Source organism: Patella vulgata, chromosome 9 (genome assembly GCF_932274485.2).
Source record: "Patella vulgata chromosome 9, xgPatVulg1.2, whole genome shotgun sequence".
NCBI lineage: Eukaryota > Metazoa > Mollusca > Gastropoda > Patellidae > Patella > Patella vulgata.
In genome coordinates this window covers 15,234,186-15,258,376 of record NC_065887.2, presented here as the reverse complement: position 1 = coordinate 15,258,376, position 24,191 = coordinate 15,234,186, and the positions used below count along the sequence as shown (strand labels likewise).

Here is a 24,191-nt window from a genome sequence, read left to right as displayed (position 1 = left end):
TCTTCTTTATACCATAATGACATTACCCCCCCCCCCATCTCTGTCTCTCTTTCTGTCTGTCTGTCTCTCTCTCTCTGTCTCTCTCTCTCTGATGATATAAACAAGATATAAACAAACCTGTTAGGGTGAATGGTTTACTGACTGAGCACTTTTTTTCTCAATGATGATATTTACATGTTAATACTAATCATAATAATTAATCTGTTAATTATACATGTAGGTAGTTTCTCCTTAGTCTGGAATCAATAAAATCCTTGCTGTCAACAATGTACAGTTTAAATGATAATTATTGAAAACCAAAGTGTATGTGGGTTATGTCTTAATACAGGTACTGTCATGATGGAGAACTGTGTACCAAAACATAAACACATATTCTCAGAGAAGAGATACAATTGAATTAAAACATAAACAAATGAAACAGTTTCTAATCAAAATAATAAAACTAAAACAGAAAAAAAAAAAATTATTTAACAAAAACATCGTCTGAAGGCAGGAAAATCATTGCCATAAAACCAAGGTGAAAAATACTATAGTGTTGATAATTGTTCGAATTTTTTTACCTTTATGGAAAACATAATTATTTCTTTGACTTGGTTAAAAAAAAATAAGTGTTGATTTACCACTTAATATAGTTTGTGTTGATACGTTATGTGAATGCTTAACAAAAATGCTGTCTTGAGGGGACACAATCATTGTCTTGTGTGGGGGAGCCACGGTGGCTAGTTGGTTAAGACGCTGGCTCGCTAGTCTGGAGGTCGGGTGTTCGATCTCTGCATTGGCAGAGAAAGTTCATCTGGGTTTTCTGACGTGGTTTCCCCTTGTCAGTGTTGCAGAATGGAGGGCCTGACAAGGACAGCTGTCTAGTCCTTCGGATGAGACGAAAACCGAGGTCCCATGTATACATTGGAATGCACGTAAAAGATCCCTTGGCAGTTGGAATTCGATATAAGAGTAGGCTATAGTGCCGCTGCCCGGGCAAAATTTCCCTCATAGCACACTGTATGGCATATGCCCGTCTTCATTAGCCCAGTATAGGAGCAGAACAGTAGGACGTTAAACCCCATTTCATTTCATTTCATTTATCATTGTCTTGTGGGCCAGAATGCTTGGTACCTGGTCCATCTTCCACTCGTGCTTGTTCTTTATACATTTTACAGAGGTTAGATAGTTGTCTGGGTTTAGAATATAGGGTTTAGTCTCCCACATAGAATTATTAATCTGGGTTACCACCTTAATTTTAGTGATCAATATACAATTGCATTGATTCTGTTTTCAAAGAAATCTTCCTATTATTACCCAAAATTTGAAAGGCAAGAGCTCTCCATGCATAAAGAATTGGTATTTTCTTTTAAGATACCCAGTGACTATTGTTTAAGTGCCTTGGTTACCTAGATAATAATCGTCAACTGAAAACAATGTCATATCATATTGCAAGTAATTACTCCATTCTTAATTAATGAATGCAATTCTTTTATCAGGAAGATCAATATGTGAACATCCTTTCTAAAATAATTTCTAATTAAGAAAATAGCAAACAAATTTTTTGTTGTCTTTTGTATAAGCTATGTATAGATGCATTTATACTTGGCTGTGATAATTGTTCTTTCCTTGAAACCATCCCAGACATCGATACAATTTAAAGAAATTTGTGCTGTTTGTATTTGGATTTAGTTTTCTTAATTTTGATTTTCCGAAAAATGCAAATCAAGCAACGCTACTTTAAATGTCTGAAAATTTAATAAATTAATTATTATTCAAAATATGTATACATGTATAATCACTGATAAGACAGATCAAAAATTCTGGTTTTTGTCCCCGAAAAGACCCAAGGAAATGACCTGAAAGGTAAATACCATACAGTTGGGGTACAGGATAATTTGTCCAGGGACGAATTGTCCTAGAGCCTCACATGTAGAACTACATGCAGAACTGAGATGCAGTGATGACGGATTTCACCAATGCCATGTTACCCTGGGACTAACATCACTTCCCGTACCAGTGAAAACATTAAACAGATTTCCACACGAGATTTGCACACGTGATATAAAATGGACGCAGAATTAACCAATAAATCCAGCAATATCAGTTCTATTGAAACAACGAAGACTCGATGGGATGATATTTACAAAATATTTACATTGCATTAGAGAAATTACCACTTAGTGTGAAACCCTAATTAAGATTTTTGAAACACATTTGGACAGGGTGGTAAAAAAAGTACATGTACTAGTTCATGATGAGAAACAAGTAATTAATGTTAATTAACTGGATCACAAGCATCTTGAAAAAATGCTACATTCTTAGATGTGAGTTAGTCATTAGCACTAATGAGTTTTTAGATATTTGTTTTTGTTTCCGACTGATTTAAATTTAGTTAATTGAGGTTGATGTCTGTAACATATCCGATTGATCCTATCTTCACACAAATAGCAATTGATCTTCAGAAGAAATACAAGTTTGCGATGTCCTGTTTTTCCATCTTCAATTGATCTGTTCTGAAATAGTATGTTTGTACCATCTTTAATTGATTTGCACTAAAATGGTATGATGCCCCATCTTTAATTGAAATGCACTGAAATCCGATTTCAGAAGTGGATCAGATCTGATCCTTTGGTTATATTGATAATCGCATTCATATATAATCTTCTAATAATAACGCTATTGTGTGCTGGGATTAATTATGGGATTGTGATAAATGATCATGGTTTGTCAGATGAACAATAGAGGCTAAATGCATTAACTATGTGGGGACCCCATAATATTCGACATGTGATATATCTGTCAGGTTTCAACATGGCTGACCTCCAGTTATTGACAAAGACTGTTATTGTCATTTTGAAATATGATATAATTGCAATATTGAGTTATGATTTGTGCCAGTTTTTTTTTTCCTCACATTTTTGGGATTTTTTATGCTACAAGCACGGCATGTCCAGATTGTGGCAATATTACTTGACAGTATTGTGACGTTCTTGAAGTTGTTTTCCCATGTGTTGTGTCTATTAACTGAGTCGTATCCTTCTGTGTGGATTATTTGCTTTAGAAGGTAGTGTAAAAATAAAGAAAATATTAGGATTCTCTGTCGAAACATTACTCAAGAGGTTAATAATGTTATAATTTGTATCCGTACACATGTAAAGGAAAAAAAAAAGAAGTACTACTACAGTGCATGTTGACGGAAATAATAAAACATATATTTCAATATAGTTCATATTATTTAGATAATTTTGCCTCATATTAATGTAGCTAAGTCTCTAACTCAATATCATCCCAAGCCGTCGATATTGAAAACACAAATTATTTGTCAATTTAAATCAACATTGATGTTGTAATCTTTCTGGGAAAAGATGGGCTTTTGATATCCAATATTTAAGACAAAATAAACATTCTATCATTGGTAAACGATTTGTGTACCATAATGAGTTTCGGCACCATTTGTAACAAGGGACTCAAAGAATGAGGCTAGACATATTCCACGGTGATACCATATCCTTATCTGGAGAGCTTGCACAATAAATACTTTCGGCGTAGACTGGAATAACTAGAAGCTAGAGATTGCCATTTGATTGAGACTTCAGGCATATTTCGATGAACATAACGGATTTGAAATTAGAGTAAAAATGGAAAGGATTGAATGTAAATCTGTATATATACATTCAGATTACATTATTATATGCGTTGCGACCCATTTGTGTCAATTTGTGACATTACATGTATACCCAATTTATTATGTTGTCTAAAAATGTCAAGGAAAAGATCGAGCCATTCAGAAAACTAATAATTCTATTATGAGGCATCAGATTTGTAAAGTATATTCATTAATTTCTTATGACTTGTGTTTTACCTACTAATGCCTAGAAGATACCTTTTCACCCTATCCTATGTCATTCTGGTTCAGTAACCATGAAGTGACTTTCAAACTGTAATATACAATATATTATTAAATGTTCTTTATAGAGCAAAGTGACTACTCCTTGCACCTTGCATACCATCATAATTACCTGTAAGTGAAGAGTAATCAAGCATAATGTTGTTCATTGACTCTTCATCGTCAGAACACTTCACATACCCCTGTAGCATGTCAAGTGAAAAATATATATATTGAAAATCATGTTCAACTTTTTAACAAAAAATGAAAACGTTTAAGAATGAGGGTTTTATCTTATGGATTGGATAACATTACATTTAAAGTGGCAATAATAGTAATAGTTAAGATTCACCCTGCCATCTTTATTTGTCTGTCTGAATGAAATAATAATAGTTCTTAAATCTTCGTACAGTTACAGTTCATTGACTCTTCATCATCAGAACACTTCACATACCTTTGTATGTCAAGTGAAAAATATATATATTGAAAATCATGTTCAACTTTTTAACAAAAAAGATGTAAATGTTTAAGAATTAGAGTTTTATCTTATGGATTGGATAACATTACATTTAAAGTGGCAATAATAGTAATAGTTAAGATTCACCCTGCCATCTTTATTTGTCTGTCTGAATGAAATAATAATAGTTCTTAAATCTTTGTACAGTTACAGGTGTGTGTTTGTTCACACATGTGCTTAATTAGATTTTAATAACTATATTTTAGAGATATAATATGTATCATTTGGTTAGATTGTTACCATAAATGGGCAGTTGGGTGGCCAAATGGTGGCCTTGTTTCGATCTCACACAGGGGTTGGATGGCTGAATGGTTAGCGTGCGCGCGCTGTATCATAAAGTCTGTCATTGAGTCGACTGGCGTGGTTTCAAATCCCCGGTTGTACGTGGCAAGGAGTAGGGTTGCCTGTCCAACCTCGTGGGTTTTCTCCGGGTCCACCGGTTTCCTCCCACTGCTAAAGAACCCTACGCGCAAGCGAATTATGTAAATAAAATTAAACCATATGTTAGTCCCGAAATGACCTAGTTTGTGTCGAGTGGACGTTAAACCCCATTTCTCTCTCTCTCTCGATCCCACACTTTTATGTGACAAAGAGTGGGGTTGCCTGCCCCTTATCTCATGGATCTATCTCTGTCTCTCATCAAATTTTATTGAACATACTCTGGGTTCCATTAAAATACTTTTAATTCTAAAAAAAACTCACTTGTACAACAGTTTTGTTTTAGAAATTCAGATTCATATTTTATATCCATTTTATATACATCAACAAATCCAGAAATTTTTTGTCCTTACATTTATTTACTGCGGGCTCCATGGCAGTACATCAATATTTTTTATTTGGTGCATAAATTTTCTGAAATCCTCGGGAGAACAAAGGTAATATTTGATTAGATTATATGTTCAATGAATGTTCGCTGCACTATATTGATGTTAAATACCCATCGGGCAGTAGTGTAAGCCAATCTATCAGAGATATCCCTACTTTGTGACTTGTGAAATTACATAATTAGAAGACCTTGGTAAACACATACACAATGTACGGCTGGCGGCAACAATCGCTAGTGATTGGTATTGAACTACGCCAATTATCGTGGAGTGGATTGTGGGATTAATTCTTCAGGTTCACATTGACTATTGTTCATTTCTATTGTGGTAATCAGTATGCTCTCATTAAGTGGAAATCCCATGGGCAAACAGTTCCAGGGTTTTGATTTGATGTTGACATTTAGATCGGAACATGATAAGAAAGTAATTGATATATCTTAATGCAGGTTATATTATACTTTAGAAGGGCTGTTCAATGTATTTTAAATTAAGTGTTTAGAAAATTTTGACAAGAAAGACCAAATCATATAGTTGGCGCCCATTTGACCTGGCGATGATCTCAGTTCCGACAAGTATATCCTGTTGGACCTGAAGTAGTGACAGTAAAATCTCATAAACTAAAATTTGTTTGCTATTTAAACTTCTCAAATACTTGAATTTATGCCGGATGTCTGTTTTTATAATAAAATCAATAGAAATACAGAAAAATACTGCTTGACAAAATAACAGGCACCAGAGGAATTGAGCCTGACAAAACCTAAATTTGTGCCTGACATTGAATGTGGCAGGTGCCTTATTTCCAGGCTTTTTTATCTTCCAAAAAATCGAATGTCTCAAGCTTCAATTAAAATCCAAATTATGTACTTGATCAAAGTAATTGATGAAATAGCTGATGATGATCATAGTTAATTAATTCTCTGTATTCCATGACCATTGACCAGGTACATGTATTGGATCTATATAAGTCCATGCTCAGTGCTATAATTATTAATAATTAATTATTGATTTAGCTCAATACTGACAGAAAAGAGATAGGTTATAACAAGTATTTCAACTTAAACCAAATTAAACAAGTCCTCAAAATATTAATTGATAGTTTACATCAGATGATGTGGTTAGATGGTCAGGGAAATGTTTTTTGGGGTAAGAATTTAAGGAGTTCTAATCTATTCAAATCAAAATAATCCCTAAGCAATAAACTGAAAAAGACTGTGTAAAACTATAGAGTGGTTTAATTTAGAATGCATTTGGGTGATAGACTGTCCAACATTGTGAGTTATCTCTGGGACCCCTCGGTTTCCAACCACTGCTAAGCACAAGCACATTATTGAAAAATAATAATTCAACCATCTGTTAGTCCCAAAATGACCTAGTTTCATGGTCTAGATAGTTGATTATGAGCTTATAAAGGTGAATAAATGATTTATATAATATTTGAATAGGCAGTTTTAGCTCTGGCAGATTGCATCTAAAAGTTTTGTTGAACAGGCCGCTTCTATTAGATGTTAAATGAGTTTGTATTTCCATTTGCTCATCTGGTTTCTTGGGAATGATTTAAGTCTTATAATCTGAGGGTGTCATACATGTATCTCAATGTGAACAGAAACTTGTTGAATCCTTCTTCAGCATGTATGTCCAGAATATAACATCTATCAAAAATTGAGCTAATTAATTATGACGTGCTTGTTTTCTGTGGCTCATAACATCAAGTTGTGGGTCAAATTGTCTTGTTTCTTGAGACAGTGAGTGATTTTCATACTGTCAGTCAACACCAATTATATGATTAACAAGCTTAATTACTGTATAGGAAGAAGCTAGTAGACTTTGACAAATGAACAAGTCCTATTTTAGACTTGGATCGTGGACATGGGTAATTTATGTCTAATAACTTGACAACTTGTCAAGAACCTAATTCAGATCTGCATCTGATTACACTATGAAACTGATACCATTCACTTATGAACCAATGGTTTGTACATGTACCAATCCACAGTAGAAATTGAGGTAAGAGAAGGCAGTATAGTAATGGGGTTCGGCCAAAATTTCCCTCATTGCACATAACACTGCATCGTGTATAACTGTCTTCATTAGACCAGTTGGTGTAGAAATATTTCATTTAAACATACATTATGCAAGAGGTAAATCTGCCTATTGCAGGTCTTTCTGTAGGCCTAAAATGTTATATAAACTATCAATTGGAGATTTATTAACATGAAAAGACCATAAAAGACCTTAAATTTTCTGCATATTCCTGTTACATTATCTAGTTTTTAACTTTATAGTGAGAACTGCCAGCTCTCTATTTAATCTTCCATACTGTTATCTTAAATATCCAATCAGACACAAATGTATTGAATATTAACCTAAAAAATGTTGAAATCTGTACCTAGTCTATTTTATTCTGTAATAAAAAAAATTTACATGCAAAGGGGGTGGGGGGTGGTGCTCACTTCTACACTGAGTCTTCTTAACTTAACAGTTTGACCGAATTGCACTCACTTGGTTAAGACAATTTCTAAAAATAGATTAAGTTCTCTGTCAAAAAAAAACTGAATCAGAATTTGTATTGAATTTCAACCTATTCTAATCTTTTACAAAGGTTCCCTTGGCAGAATAAAAATGTATTTATAAAAACATAATTTGGTTTGGGTTAATGCCAACAAAGTAGCAAATGATAACACTATCAAATCTCAAAGAGATATTTCCCTTTAATCTGATGACATAAGTAATTAAATTTTGATATATTATCTTGAAATAGAAACTTAAGTCAATTAATCAAAGGTGAAAATCGACACTGACTTTTTAACAGGTGATTGTTTTAAACATAATACAACTACTTACTTCATTTGATTAATGCTTGATGTATTAATTATCTATGCAGCAATCCTTTAGAGGTCGATGGCCGAATAATCTAACATGTGGCCTTAGATCATATGGTCTGTCATTGAGTCAATTGGCTAGGTGTGATCACATGCTTTCCCATGCTTGTATGTGACAAGGAGTACTGTCGTGTGTCAAGCCTTGTGGATTATTTTTTCAGGGCTCTTCAGTTTATTATGTAGTCTCCAAATGATCCGGTTTGTGTTGAGTAGACAGTAAACCCTGTTTCTCTATCTCTTGATATTCATATTGAATTGTGGTAGAATATTTACATATTGACTTTCAGCAATTTATTATAACTTCTAGAGTTATTGCACTTGACCCATTTGTACAATCTGGTGAACAACGAAAGTTATCAACTGATGTTTAAAACTTATAATCAATATTTCTTCTAGAGTTCCTTGTAAATGCTCCAGTGAAGAGTTATTATCCAATCTGCTTGAAAAATATATTTAGTTCAAGTTGGTTTAATGAGAAACCCTATTGAAATTGTGATCACTACTAGAGTCACCACACTTTTCTCTATTACGGTAATAAACGTTATCATCCGATCTGCTTGAACTGTTCAGATGAAGAATCCTATTTCAACTATATTTGATATTTATTTATAGAGTTATTGCTTTTGATTGTGCCATAGAATCTTGTGATCTGTTTATTTACCCAAAGATTCACAATATGTAAAGGTGTGTGGGCTGCTTAGACAAGTTAACTGCTGCCGGCTTATGATTGGCAACCTATCTTTACACAGGTAAAAATCCTCAGAGATAGATGTAATTATGATAAAGAATCGTGCATGGCTTATGCACCGAAAGACTTGAAGAAATGATTTATTTATTACCAGTATGTTGTTTCGATCATTATGCAGTTACTTTATTATCCACACGCGTTTATAGGAACATAAAATTGATCCGAAAATCCATGTGCAATTCAGTTTAGATTAATGCAAACCATAATCTTACATTTGTTTTAAAGATAACCATGTTTGGCAGACCATAACATTTTTGGCTAGATACCAGGAGTTGTTGACCAGTGATCAATTGTTGGGATTAGCTTTACCTGTCAGGAAAACTTTGTTGTTTATTAGTCTTGGTACTGAAAGAAAAGCCATTAGTTGAAGTTATCTCCCCTCAACACTTTGTAAGAAACATTTGGAGTGCTCACAGTTGATTATCAAAAAGTCCAATTTTGCTAAATTTGATTAACAAATTCAAAAATTGATTAGAAGATTTTCAGTTTTAACATCAAAGCACCTAAATAACAAGATGTTACTTCTAATTTATTGATAACAAATGACTATATATGAATAATGTGATAAAATTTTAATTTTATTATTCTTTAGTTTTTAATCATTCTTAGATTTTTGAGCACTTCTGCATTTAGATGTAACAGTTTGTGGCGTAGACTTTTGGTTAGGTCTGCGATGCTTCATTTCAAAGAATATTTTAACTGATTGTCCAGCATTAAAGTTCTTTAAATTATGCCCTGATCTTTTTATTCTCACTAGTCCATCAAGAATTTTTTTTATTGTGTTTTACCGGAAATACATGGAAATTAACGAAACTCGATTAACTAGACACACTTGACGAAAATATTATTTTATGGGAGTTCTTACTTTGATTTCTCATTTTACAACACGTTTACATCTATTTTATTTACAATACATGGAGGACACACTGGATAAATTTTCAAATTGAATACTAATATAATCATTCAAAATTCTGATCTCCTTGTTGACGAGCAAGAGCCTTAGACATTTAGACATGTGGCTGCCTTAATGATCAGGAGACATTAAGCATTATGTCGTTCATATGGGTCAAAAATACACATTTTGGGCGTATATAATAAAAATGATTCCATCAATCACTCTAATAGTGCCAAGTGATTAGAAAACTATATAAATACCAAACTATATTAGATTGATGTCTATACTTAAAAGTTTTATAACCTTCTTCTATATAAGGCTTGGTTTAAAAATAGCTTTATTGTCCTTTTAATACTTTTCTGTGTCATTTGTAGTAGTAAATCTTTAGTGGCAGATCTAGATCAAGGTGAGGATGACCCTCCCCCTGAATAACTATTCACTTATTTCAGCTATTTGTTGGTTGGGGTGATGTAGCTAATGAAATTGAATGTCATATTCGTTTAAATCTGCTACAAATCGCCATTGACAAGCACACCCTAATTTTTCAAAAATTCCCTCCTCCAAACCAAGCATCCTGTACATACATGTATGTGCCTTTCTGAATTTGCAGATATGCTTATTTGTGATTTTCGTCAAGTTGAGTACAAGTTTGCTCTTAAACATGCATTATGCAAGAACTAAATCTGCCTATTGCAGGTCTTTCTTTAGGCCTGAAATGTTAAAACTATTAATTAGACATGAAAAGATCATAATCAACTCTCAATAGTTATCTGTCTTATTTTCAATGGATTTGAATCCGATCTGCTGTCCAATGTCCGTTGATGATTAAATGCAAAAATTGATAATCAAGACTTTGTTACTTAATGTTACTTACTTAATGTGACAGCGCTAACAATGACAATCAAGGCTACAAAGAAGTTAAATTTAGGTTTTCTCGGCTAAGAGTGAAGCAATTTGACTGTAATTTTCAGCATATTCCCTGTACATTATCTAGTTTTAAACTATAACATTGAGAACTGCCAGCTCTTTATCTAATCTCCCATAATGTATCTTTAAATCATATTTCCTGAATATTTATATGTTGAATAATTTTTATAGGGTGGTCATAAATTATTATAATAAAACAGTGCAGTGGGCTTTAGTTTCTTTGGGTCTAATAATAAGAAAACTAGATAAAATGGTGGTTGATATCCTACTTTTTTTGTTCCAATGAGGCTGATGAAGACGGGCATACACCATACAGTGTATACTGTGAGAGAATTTTTAGCCGGACAGAGTTTCCGCCGTTTCTTCATCCGATTCCAACTGTCAAGGGTTCTTATTTTAATTAGGCTGACCTTAAAAATATCTTTGTTTCACCAAACCCGACCCACAATCGAGGAGAAGGGTCGGTAGGTCGGGTTTTTTTCAGATTTTTTTTTTTAAGAGCTAATTTGACAGCTTGATAATTTTCCGGGTGCAAACATTCGTCTTCTTTTATTGGCAAACAAATCAATGACATCGGGATTTTTCGTGATGCACGACTCGCACACGAATTGCCACAAACTCACGTTTGAAACTCCCTCAACACGTTTTTAACGATCGTGCGGGTTATGCCTTCATTTTTCTCGAAAACGGATATTGAAAATATCGTCGTCATGTTTAAAACGACGCCCCACAGACATAGAGGCAGAATCATTTCGTGGGAATGGACGTGCTTATCGTCTGCAACCATTTTGTTGAGAAGCGACACCTATGACGCCTTCGTCTTGATCAACCAGTTTCAATAATGAATCAAACCATAGCCATAGTAAAGGGAAATAACTCTCGTGATATATTTCAGGTTGACACACAAAATAAAATAAAAAGATCGCGGAAAAGTGCAATTAAATAATTTAAGTCGGGGGTAGTTTTAGTTAGTCGGTCGCGTTAGGCGAAACAAAGATATTTTTAAGGTCAGCCTTAGATTTAATATATTTAATACATTCAGTGCACTAGTGTCAACTGTAGTTTTAAATATTCCCTTTAAAATTGGTTGTTGTGTGTCATGATTGTGCATTTATGTATGTAGCAGAAGTTTATCACCAATAATGTCAATCAATAACTTTATATATGTCTTCATTGTTTATTTATCGAGGGGAGATAATCATTACCTTGATTCAAACAGCCTGAATAAACTAATAACGTGTAAACATTATGGGTAACACAATGCCTGTGTGTATGTCTCATTACCAATAATACATGAATGTCAATAATTCCCCATACTTCTTTTGTCATCATCGTCTTTCCTTCTGTACCTGTTAGTAAAACATCCCCATTTATCAGTAAAATATGCAAACCATTAAAGCTTCATGTTCGTGAACTCTTGGCATTCAACTCGAGTAAGAATATCATATGAATGTTTAGAAACAATGTTTTCTGGCCAATGTTGCTTGTGCTTACTCTTCATTTCTAGAATACTTGTTTTAGAGACTCTAAGATCTCTATCAAAGTGGAAATACGGTTGTAAGCTTTCTTAACCACTAAGAGCTGTATGCACCTGTCTTGCACATAATTTCCCCTTGACAGACCTACACACAACCCAGATAAGAGCTATTTTTCATTACCTATCAATAACAATTACTGGAAGCAATTAACTACTTTTAGTTTTCAAAATATGCTGCCAAACATAATAATAAAATTTGATGCTTTAATTACTGCGGTAAAGTATGATAATTTAAAGCTGAGAGCAACTCAAACATAGTTCCCCAAGCTTGCCTGCTTTTTTCCTATCAGATTTCATCCTCCCACCACCAACCCATCATCCATCTTATTTGGTTATATGTTTGTATTATTATTTTGACTGTATTTAGGATGACCCTTATCATAAAACCTCAGCTCTATTTAAAATATGTTCTATTTTGATGTATCAAATGTCTCACAGCCTAATCTACACTAATATGTACTCAGATTGATTATTTAACATTTAATAAAGAAAACAAAAGCAAAATACCAAAGCTAGATAACCTCCCGGCTTGGATTCAATCAGATTTAAAACAGGCCCATCAATTTGTTTCACGGCAAACAAAGATGATGATGGATTATTCAATTTGTCATATCTTTTTAAATATTGAATGGAATTAAACCATTTTTTGACAATCTGATAAAAACAGAGATCTAAATTTTGTTCCGTTTTTTTTAAACTTTCGATGGCCTCCACTACATGGAGATCTGACCGGTTGTAGTGGGGGGTTGCATCAGGGGTCATACGAGCGACTTTTGACCCTATGACGTCCAACATTTTATGAACCAATCTGTTGATGTTTCTAGTGGGATACACACAATTCTGTGCACTGCACGCCAAGAACTCGCTGCAACAGACCGTTTCGTTGGCTAATCCCTCACATCAACCAGAACGCATGTTATGTAACAACTCTTCCAGATCCTAGTGTAGTAAAGACAAGTAAAACAAAATTTGGAACTACAAAAAAATAAATGCAATAGAATCTGTGTTTTAATCAGATTGCATTTTTTGACTGATCATATTAGTTGGCAAGGGATTCTATAGTGCTAAAATAATGCTGCATAGGGTCTTTGAATTGTTTCCTATTGTTTAATTGAATAGTTGAACTTCATTTGAATTATATATATAGTCTTTAAATCAAGAAATACTCTGTGAGAAATTTTCAGCTGTGTTCATAATCTTTTTATAATCTTTGGATGTTGACACAGGAAATGCATGATCTTTTGCAACAGAATACTGCCTTTTACATCCAGTAATTCAGAATAAATAGCATAGTGAAAAAACTTGACAGTTATTGGGTTATCTGAAACCCTGAGTTCATTGTTTATGAGAGTTTATCACAGTTGCATCTCTGTCTGCATAGTTGACAGTCGTAAGTCTACAATTCCCACTTAGGCCAGACCAATTAATTTTTTTGTTTTTCAGGAACATCATTCAGGGCCGGATTAAGATCTATCGAGGCCCTAAGCACTTAACAAGATTTTAGTGTCCCCATAATATATGTACCGGTAATTCAATGATAAACCATAAAATAAAAGGTTTTTTTTCTTTAAATTAAACAAATTTACATTAAGATGGAAAACAATGTTTATTTATAATAATTGAAAAATTTCTCCATCTTTTTAAGTCTTTGATCAGATTCTCCAAACTAATCTTACGTAACATCTATTGGGATTTTTAATATACTTCAAAATTTCAACAGAGGGGTTTCTCGTCAACCAGACCATTTGCAATTTTGCAACGTATGGTGACCCATGGTAAATCCAGCAATGACAAATACCTTGATGCCCTATATGTGCTTATTTTGCCTAATGATAAATCCAGCCCTGTATCTAGAACAAAACCGGTTTCGAATCCCCGGTTGTACGTGGCAAAGTAGGGTCGCCTGTCCAACCTCGTGGGTTTTCTCCGGGGCCTCCGGTTTCCTCCCACTGCTAAAGACCCCTACGCGCAAGCGAATTATGTAAATAAAATTAAACCATATGTTAGTCCCGAAATGACCTAGTTTGTGTCAAGTGGACGTTAAATCCCATTTCTCTCTCTCTCTCTCTAGAACAAAACCTAATCTAAAAACAAAAAAAATATTTGGCTGCTCCTCTGAAAAGCTTAAAATTGAACTCCATACCTTTTAACATTAAAATGTTACACAAAACATTGTTCATGAAACTTGGGTGGTATGAAGACCCTGAAGTATTATAAATTAAATTGGTTTGGTCTAAATGAATCTTGATAAAATCACAAGAATTTGGTTAATTGGTGCTTTCCGCTGTGTTTTGGATTGAAATGTCATTTAAGAATGTAACCAATAAACTATGTTTTATTCAACAATGAGAAAGAAATATTTTGAAATCTTACCTCGTTTGTTACAGAGATGTCTTTTGCTGATAATTGTCAACTGTTGTTGACGTTAAACAAAAGTGCATTAGAAAAAAATGATGTTTGCAAGTCTTAGATTCTAAAGTTGATACACATGTATCCACATGTTGCTGAGATGTTTGTACTTTAATTTAATTTTTGTTGTGTCAAGCATGGGAACACAGAGTTCTTCTAAATCCCAAAATTTCTCTTTTGTTTCACAGTAGTCGTGTTAAGAGTTAAGACTGTTAGCTAAAATAATCAAGGCATGTACTATAATTTTTTTGAAGATCAACTAAATTCTTTGAAACAAATCGTTTAATGCCATTTTGGCTCTTGAAAAAAAAAGTGGTGTATTTTTTTTTTAAAACTTAACAAGTACTAGTGATATCTTTTGAAGATGTAAGTCTTTATTTAAATTTTAAAACATTCCCAGATCAACCCTTTCTTTAATCATCTTTAATATTGACTTAATATTAAAGGCGTTGACCATTTTCCTTTGAAGATAATATTTGATGAAGAAATCTATTTAATCATCGGGTGGTCCACTAAAAATAGTCTGGACTTTAACGCTGCGTTACTCAGTAATCATACCAGAGAACATTACCTGAACGAACATAAGCTGTAGTGTGTTCGATTTATGTGCAACATGCTAGTGTTCGTTCAGTTAAAACATCTTAATTTTCCATAGAACGGTTACCAAGCAATATATAGTTAAAGTTTGGTCAAATTTTGGCGTGCCACCCAATATATTTGTGACTGTAGTCTATCTCTTCATCTGTTCATGATTGGCGCTGAAACTAGGGCAGTCGTGAGACTCACATTTGGGGTATAAGGGCACCTCAAGCTGGACAGTGACTTAGGCTTTCTGGTGGTTGACTACTACCTGATCAGGGCTCTACCTACATGTATGCATCGCCGTGTCTATACAGCTAGTAAAAGTCCTATTTAAAAGAAATTTGATGATGTCATTTTAATTACCAATATAATAAAAATGTATTACCCTATACATTGGATAGACAAATATAAGTGAAGTAATAAGTAATGTTATACATTAACACATGTGTAAAAGTAAATTTAGAGGAAATATAAAAAGTTAGTTTTGGGGATATGAAAAAGTTAGGTGTGCATATAATCATGACAGCTGATGTATATTCCATGCCTAATAAATTTAATAATATAAGTTTGTCCACTTGAATGGATATTTGTACATCTGTTTACTTATTTATTACTTATATTGTAAACAATTAAATCTCAATTATATATACATCCTTCTTAACCAGAAGACTCATTATCTACTTTTTAACTCATTTTTCACACTGAAATGAAATGCAGAAGACAATTTGTCTACCAAAGTATGTTCTGTTATTCTCAGAAATATGTACTAATGTTTTATTTGTATATTAGATTTAACACTTTTTAGCACATTTTTCAAACGAACAAAAATATAATGCAGACGACCATTTGTCAGAATTATGTACTAAAGTTTTATTTAATGCTTATAAGACATATAAAAATAGATTTCCCTAAAAATAAACACACTTATATGCTTGATAACGATGCCTGTATGTGTATTGAAATGTAGCATGTTAATAAAATTCAGAAGTAGTATATCCATGTAAGTGCGTTTATTTTAAAGTTTTATTTGTAAATTAGAAGTAACACTTGTGAGGTTTTTCTTGATCCTCCCACTGCGAAACCCCCCTACGTGCACGGGAATTATTAAAATAAAATTGTGCCATATCTTAGTCCAAAAATGTCCTAGTTTGTGTTGAGTGGAAATTACACCCCATCTCTCTCTCTCTCTCTCTCTCTCTCTCTTCATACATGTAGGTTAATTGGCAAATTGATTTTAAATGTTAACAGCCATGTTTAAAAGTTTCTGTGCACTGACTTAAATAATCGAGCAGCTTCAGGTTCCTTCTTTTTGCATTTGATGAGCCCATTAGCTGGTTACCTATTTAGAATTAATAGTTTTCAAGATGGTTTTTAGATTTTAGAATTAATTATCCTTTTTAATTGGAGGATACTGCAAGCTTAGGAATGCATCAGCTTGAACTAATTGTGTATTGTTAAATGTAAATGTAGCATGTTCATACAACATAACCATATTAGTGAAACATTTTTTGGGAGGTGACACAGTGACTTCATTAATTGTTAGCTTGAATTAGTCTTTTATCCCCGGTAACATTTTGAACCATTTCATGACTCTGAGGGTTGTCCTGAACCATTTGACGACCCAGTACGCTTACCTGAACCATTTGTGCTAGGGTACAACTGTTGTTTAAGTCCCAGGGAAAACTCTTTTAATATTCTCGAAGATGGTTTTTAGATTATAGAATTAATTATACCATTAATTGGAGGATGCTGCAAGCTTAGAAATGCATTGGCGTGAACTAATTGGGGCCTGAGCAGGGGAAACTTAAAATTTTACATATTCAGGTGTTTTCAATTTCCTTTCCAAAACCACTTGATAGATTAACCAGTTTCTGTGGGTGTTTTGATTTTTTTGAGATTTGTTCAAATAAAGTTACTTTCCCACAAAATTTATGTATATTCTCACTCAGCAAAATCTCTTAGCAAGTGGGCCCTAGTTACTACACATTTCACTCTGTGCTATATCTAAATAATTCTTGAGAGAGAGAGAGAGGGTCCACTTAACACAAACTAGGTCATTTTGGGACTAACATATGGTTCAATTTTATTTCATTAATTTGGTTACATGTAGGGGGTCTTTAGGGAGGAAACCAGAGGACCCGGAGAAAACCCATGAGGTTGGACAGACGACCCTACTCCTTGTCACGTACAAGCGGGGTTTCGAAAACCACACCATTTGACTCACTGACATACCTTCTGATGCAACACGCGCGGGTTAACCATTCTGACACACAAACCCACATCAGCTTTTTGTACTGTGCATGATTAAGACGGTTTATTAACATTTTATTAATAAAAAAATCGATATTTGTGTTTATCACAATACAATTGCATTATATTAACATTGCTAGTTATATTACTGGTTCACACTAGGCATTAACTACCCCTTTAATTAGCCCTCACAACGAGATGCTTTATATATTGACAACAATCAACTGCACAGTAAATATTTTTTTAAAGGGAGGTTCAGATTAAGAGCAAACTTATGTTGACATTTTCTACAATTTTTACCTGTAAAGACTGTATATTATACATGATTATATTTGTGTGCATATACTTGACAATCAATTTCCGTCATCTCAACTACACTGATTCACATGTACATCAAACATTTTAAAAAGGAAAGAGAAATCTTCCGAGCATTAAATTGTGTATGATGAATAGTTATAGTTGTTTGATATGCTCCGATGACGCTATTTACCTGTTGGTATAGAAGCTAATAAGATGTGATTTGTATTTATCTCTTGTAAACGTTATATTTATCTTTTGTTGTGGAGAGCTGTTGATTCTAGTTGAGGTTTATTTTACGAGGACAGACAACACTAGACCTGACCTAGGGCTTATAGTCATAAGACCGGATAAAGTATAACTTATAAGCTGTTCTTACTCTCTTAAACAGTTGGTCGTAAGAGTCTAAGACGTGAGGATTACATTGTTTAAAAGTTAGTTATAAAGGAATACTTGTATGGATTGGACAATAGTTAGTAAGCTTACCCATTTTCTTTTTTAAAAAGTCTTTTTGTTTCGATAGAATTTAAATGCTATTCATCTTAATGCACAGAATATTAAGTATTATAAAACAATTTCATCTTAATTTAAACATTGATATAGAAATCTGAATGTTAATTATTATAAAATGATATATTGCTGAATAAAACTCAAACCAAAATGTTCTGCAGACCTTTTGATGAAAAGATATGTTTTGCTCGGTGATTGGTCTAAATATATTTTAAAATCCATTAACCTTTGGAACGGTTTTGGAGATTTGGTGAAACCTGAAGGCATAGTTTGCAGTTGCACATTCAAGTTGTTGAACTTTTTTTTTTCAATTTTATACATTGTGATTATTTTTTAAATAAGTGTTTTAGATGTCAAATAAGTGTTTTAGATGTCAAATATGTTATTATTTTCAGTCTGCTTCTAAACATGACCTTAAAATTTGTCTTTTAAGATTTCCCTGAAGTACATACATGTAGGCCTATATTTAGTTATAAAGTAATAGTACATGTGCTATGAGTACAACACTTATTTATGATCTTTGTTTCATAAATTAAACTCACTGTCAAATCAACCAAATTGGATGAAACTTAAGTCTCGTTGGCCACATCACTTTAGAAGTCATAGACATTTAAATGAAATTTATCTGGGTGGTTAATGTTGTACAATGGATATTTTATGGTCATTGTTTTAAGTGACATCTGAAAAAAGAGTTGACACAAAGAAAAGTTTTGTACTTAAATTAGAAATTATATTAAAAGCAGATATTGGTTTAATGTAAATTTGAAGGAGGACATTTTGGGAAATATATGATACAAAAGAGTTTCTTTAAAATCGTGTATTAAATGCATTTTAATATTAAAAGTGTATGTTCTGCATCAGGGAGCAACAATGAGCCAGTGAGAAAGGGGCTGGCTCATGTTGAATGAGAAAGTTTCTCAGGAACAGCATTTAATCAATTAGATGGGGCTGAAAAATGAGGTTCTGTATAGTTGTTGGTGTGCATGCAAAAAAACATTGATAGTTGAAATTAACGTCATAACCCACTGCATGGCCATATGTGCCTATATTCATTAGATTGGTTGGTGTAGAAAAGTAGGATGTTAAACCCTATTACATTTATTCTAATTCATGCACCCCCACTACCCCTCTTTTTCCAACAGAGTTATTGTCTGATTTTTAATAGTAAACTACACCCACATATTTCATAGGGCAACCTCACTATTCAAAATAGCTTTATCCTTACTTGGTTCATAAGACTAATTAAAACAATTGATCATTTCCTCTGGCAAAGATAAAAAAAAATATGTTATAATAAAATATCGGATATGTACTTAATTGTTTAAGACTTGTTCACATAGAATGGATGGATAATAATTGAATAATGAAAAGTATAATATTTTAATAACCTCTTTTACAGTCATTGATCTCTCGTTATATATATGCTCTTTATTATATTTTCGATTTAGCTGTTTATGACCACACATTATGAATTATTTATTAGCAAAAATATTGTTTTATGGATTTTTAAAAGATAACCAATATACTTTATCATACACCTGTTTACTTTCCAATAATTTTATTTATAAATATTGATTTATTGACAGCGCAAAAATGTTTATATTGTTTCTTGAAATCCATCGTCTTGAACCAAAGTGTCATGATGATAAAGTGATGCTCACAATGTACATTGTACCTCATGGGTTTTCTCCAGATCTTCTGGTTTTCCTCCACTGCTAAAAATTCCTATGCGCAAATGAATTATGGAAATAAAATTGTATCATATGTGGGTCCAAAAATAGTATAGTTTATGTCGAGTGGATGTTAAATCTCTTGTTCTCTGTGTGCATATGTATGGTTTCTTTCTTGATTCACATAAACTGTTTCATCTTACGAATGACCATATATCTGTTTTACAAACTTCTCAGATTCAGTATCCTGTCGATCGATTAGTGTAATTAGTGGTAGGTGTAATGCATATGGAAGAGTATATGCTTACTTTTTTCTAAATTGACTTAGTTATGTATAGCAAAGCTAGTTACATGTACCTTGGCGTATGGCAAAGCTAGTTACAGGTACCTTGGCACGATCTTCTTGCAAAGTGAAAAATGAAATGCTGATTAACGTCCTAATTTGATAACATATATATCTTTTTGAAACCTGATCGCATATTTTATCCATTAAACAAAATCCATAGGTGTCCATTTAAAAAGTGACGTTTTTTTTCATTGTTCAAGAGCTGTTTTGAATTGTTGGTACAGTTGCTTTGGATATAATCATCAGCATTCTGAGAGGTGCAGCAGATGTCCTCTGCAAATAATCAGGCCAATGAAGTTGAGAGAACATAGGTTAAGGTCAATAGAAAAGGTTACCTTCTCTGGCACACGGCTAATGAAGATGCAAATAAACAGAAAGCACATGTTGCATGTTCAAAGTGTTAAGAGAATACCTTCGATAAAGGTCTTACCACATTACCGCTATAGACTTAACTGTTCTTCAGACCAGAGGGGTGAGTTTCTTGTTTTCTTAAACAATATTTGAATAAATCGCTGTATGAAATAGTGAAAGTTACTGAAATTCTAAAGAAAAGTATGAAATGATTATAAAACGGATTGTTGAAAAACTTGCAGCATAAAATAAAAATGAAATGAAATGAGATTTAATGTCCTACTTTTTTGCACCGACTGGGCTGATGAGGTGTAAACAATAGTAAAAACAAAACCTCTCATAGTTAAAATATGAATTTTGAAAAGTATAAAATTATATGTTGTGGAATTTCCTACCATTTTATTTAGTTTTTATCTGTAAGCCTGTCTATGCATTTTAACTAAATAAGACTTGAAAATAGTGCAACATATTATATATAATTACTTTTATGCAGATAATAATTTCTAGTCCCCAACTTATAGAGCGGACCATTATATTTGACTTTTCTATGTTTGTTTTCCTGAATTTTGTTTGTATTATTTATAAAACTTTAAGAAATTTGATTGAAATTAAATATAGATATCTGTGTAGATAAAGTTTGCCTTTGGTGGGATTATGTAAAACTTTTTTCAGGAATTTGTTAGGTTAGTTTTTGAGGTAGTTAGGTGAAGTTATGTAGCTACAGATTATATATTGAGTTCGAGTTTTGTGAGATTCTGGTATTTTTTTCTTTTTTTACAAGTGTTAATTTAAACATTACTTTTTTCGGAATCTGTTGGTTATATTTTGAGGTATTTGTTTGAAGTTGTAAAATTGGTGTTTGGGACCAGTAGGAGACTTAAACTAAATGATGCTACATGTATTTCTGTGTTGTTTTTTTGTGTAATCATTTTGTGTAATCATTTTGTGTAGTCATTTATCGCTGTTTCCTAAATGTTCCATTATACAGCGTTATTAGGAAAGGATAAGAATCACAAAGTCAACTGTTTTATCCTAGTCCAGATTATATGGAGCATTTCTTATGACTTTGAATCAGTTGTCAAACAGTCTGTTATGTGGGAGGTGTCCATGTAATGCTAATTGACTATTGATCAAAGACCGTTTGTATTGATTGGGCGGGGTAGTTGCTAGGAATTTTTACAGGCGGAGTAATTCTTTAAATGGGAAGAAAATTGGACCTTTTGATTGTGGGTAACTGGGTTAGCGTAAGAAAATGGGTGAAAATATGATGCAAATAGACTGTCTAGGGGTTCGTAATTTAATTACGTCTGTGTTTAAGTAATCAGACAGTTGACAGGGCATTGGTTTCATTCTTAAAAGTCGACTTACAATTTCAAATCATTTTACACTTTTCAATAATCATTGGTAATCAGACTGATTAACTTTTAGTGGCTTTTTAACTGACAACTTTCTAAATGACATAACTAGAAATGATAAGTTTGTACAGGTCAGAAGATTCTGTGTTTTTTCTGCAGAAAATTTTGTCTCAAAAACATGGTTCTAAAATCTTAAAAAAAAAAAGTGCATAATGAACTTGTATCAAATATATTTACATTTTAGAACTTACGGTTTTTCATTTAGTCAAGTAGCGTGTGGTTTTGATCCTGAGCTTGTAGGGTCGCCTGGTTTTATTCCACTGCTAAAGACCCCTATGCAAAAACAAATCATTGAGAAAATATTGTACCATATCTTACTTGAGGGGACATTAAACCCCATTTGTCCCTTTGTCTGTTTAAACAGAGTAATTGGTATTGCAGGGAAGTTTTCTGAAACTGAACTTGGTATTTAAGTCATACTAATCCACTCATTTCAAGAAAGACAAAAGTTTGCTCCTCCGTTTGCATAGTGTTCTTTTTGTTTTGTTGTTATTCAATTTGTGTTCTGGTGTTATATTTACATGATGTGAAGGGGACATTATTTTTGGCCATGATTCAAGTCCTGGTTTATGATAAAAGCTGCAACAAGTAAGGTTGTCCATGGGCCAAGACAGGTTATGTGTGTTCTGATCCTCGTTACTGTCTTGCTATTATCTTGTTAAAACAAGAAAATGTCACGCTTTATTTTCTTTACAAATTTTGTAACCATGACTGGTCAATGTGGTATTTCATCCTCCAGTCTTAAGTACAATGTATCATTTCTTTAGTATTTGTTATTACTTTCCAGAAGAATTCTGGAACCACATTCTGTCTTTTAATATTTGATATTCTATCAAAATTTGTACAGGACAATAAATACTGTTTTCTTTGTATACAATAAATGAAATTGTAAGATATTGATATTGGCCCCAGATCATGAAACTTTTGAAAAATTAACTGAATTTCCTTATTGAGGTAAGATACATATATTGTAGAATGTAAACTGAATACTATTAACTACAGGTAGTTATTGCAGTCTTCCTCTTGTCAGTGATGCAGGACGGAGGGCCTGACAATGACAGCTGTCTAGTCATTCAGATAGAAAGAAAATCTGAGGTCCCATTTAAATGTACACAGTGACATGCATACAAAAGATCCCTTGGCAGTTGAAATTCGATATAAGAGTAGGCCATAGTGCTGCTGTCGGGGAAAAATTACCCTCATAGTACACTGTATGGCATATGCCCGTCTTCATTAGCCCAGTTGGAGCAAAACAGTAGGACGCTAAACCCCATTTCATTTCAGTTATTGCAGTGTAATTATTAAAAAAAAAAAATATGTTAAATTTACTTTTGTTCAGGTGATATCACAGACGAACTTAATGGATTATATCTTAAATAGGTTAAGGTATACAAATTGGGTGGAATCCCATTATCATCTGTCTATATAACATTAAATAAACAGATATTGTCAAAGGTATAGATGACATTGTTTTAGTCATGAATTTAATGTTTTACATCAGTTTCATGATCTTTCTGCCACTCATATTTCCATCCTCAGTAATAATTTATGGTTTAATGTTTGACACTTGATATAATCTTCCGGCTTACATACAGGCTAATTTTCATAATATCATCATCATTTTCCTCATTTATAACTCTTAATGATGAAATTCAAGACAGATGCACTTTTTGTTATGGCAGAGGCTTACTCGTAATCTGATTTAAAAAATTACTAGTACTTAACTTAAAGACGTTTAATATGTCTTAATAGTACTGAAATTATTTGGTATGGAAAAACAACTGATTATATGGCTTATTCAGTCGTTGCAGTTTGTATTGTATTAAGCTCCCCTTAATGAACAAACTGTAAAAATCGCTCCCCCTAAAAAAGCTGTCCACGTTTCAATAAGAAGAGTGATTTAGAAATTAAGGAGAGTGATCTGATATTAATTAGAGTTGTGTATATTAATGAGAAATGGTTCTGAAGATCAATAACTGCATTTAAGGGATTATTCCTGGTTACATAAATGATAATAAACATTGTCTACCCTCTCTGTCTCACGTCTCGTGAGAGTTCTACTTTACAGTTCAGTTAAAATTAACCAATAGGTGCCATTAATTTTTAGCAACATATTCATCGGAATTATATTACCATGTGCGATCACTAATCAAATGTACAAAATAA

The 24,191-nt window shown here is 33.0% G+C and overlaps 1 protein-coding gene across 6 annotated transcripts in view; it reads left to right on the top strand.

Annotated features, from left to right (window-relative positions):
- Nucleotides 1–24,191, top strand: part of LOC126832585 (zinc finger CCCH domain-containing protein 10) — a 69,131-nt gene that overhangs the window by 21,053 nt on the left and 23,887 nt on the right. The window contains exon 1 of one of the 6 annotated variants that reach the window (XM_050563427.2): nucleotides 17,905–18,205. The exons of 3 other annotated variants lie outside the window; for them this stretch is intronic. The gene's annotated coding sequence lies outside the window, so the exon portion shown is untranslated. Of the gene's footprint in view, nucleotides 1–17,904; nucleotides 18,210–20,492; nucleotides 20,732–24,191 lie in introns of those variants that run through there. 2 more of the 6 variants (XM_050563429.2, XM_050563430.2) reach the window with 2 other exon arrangements.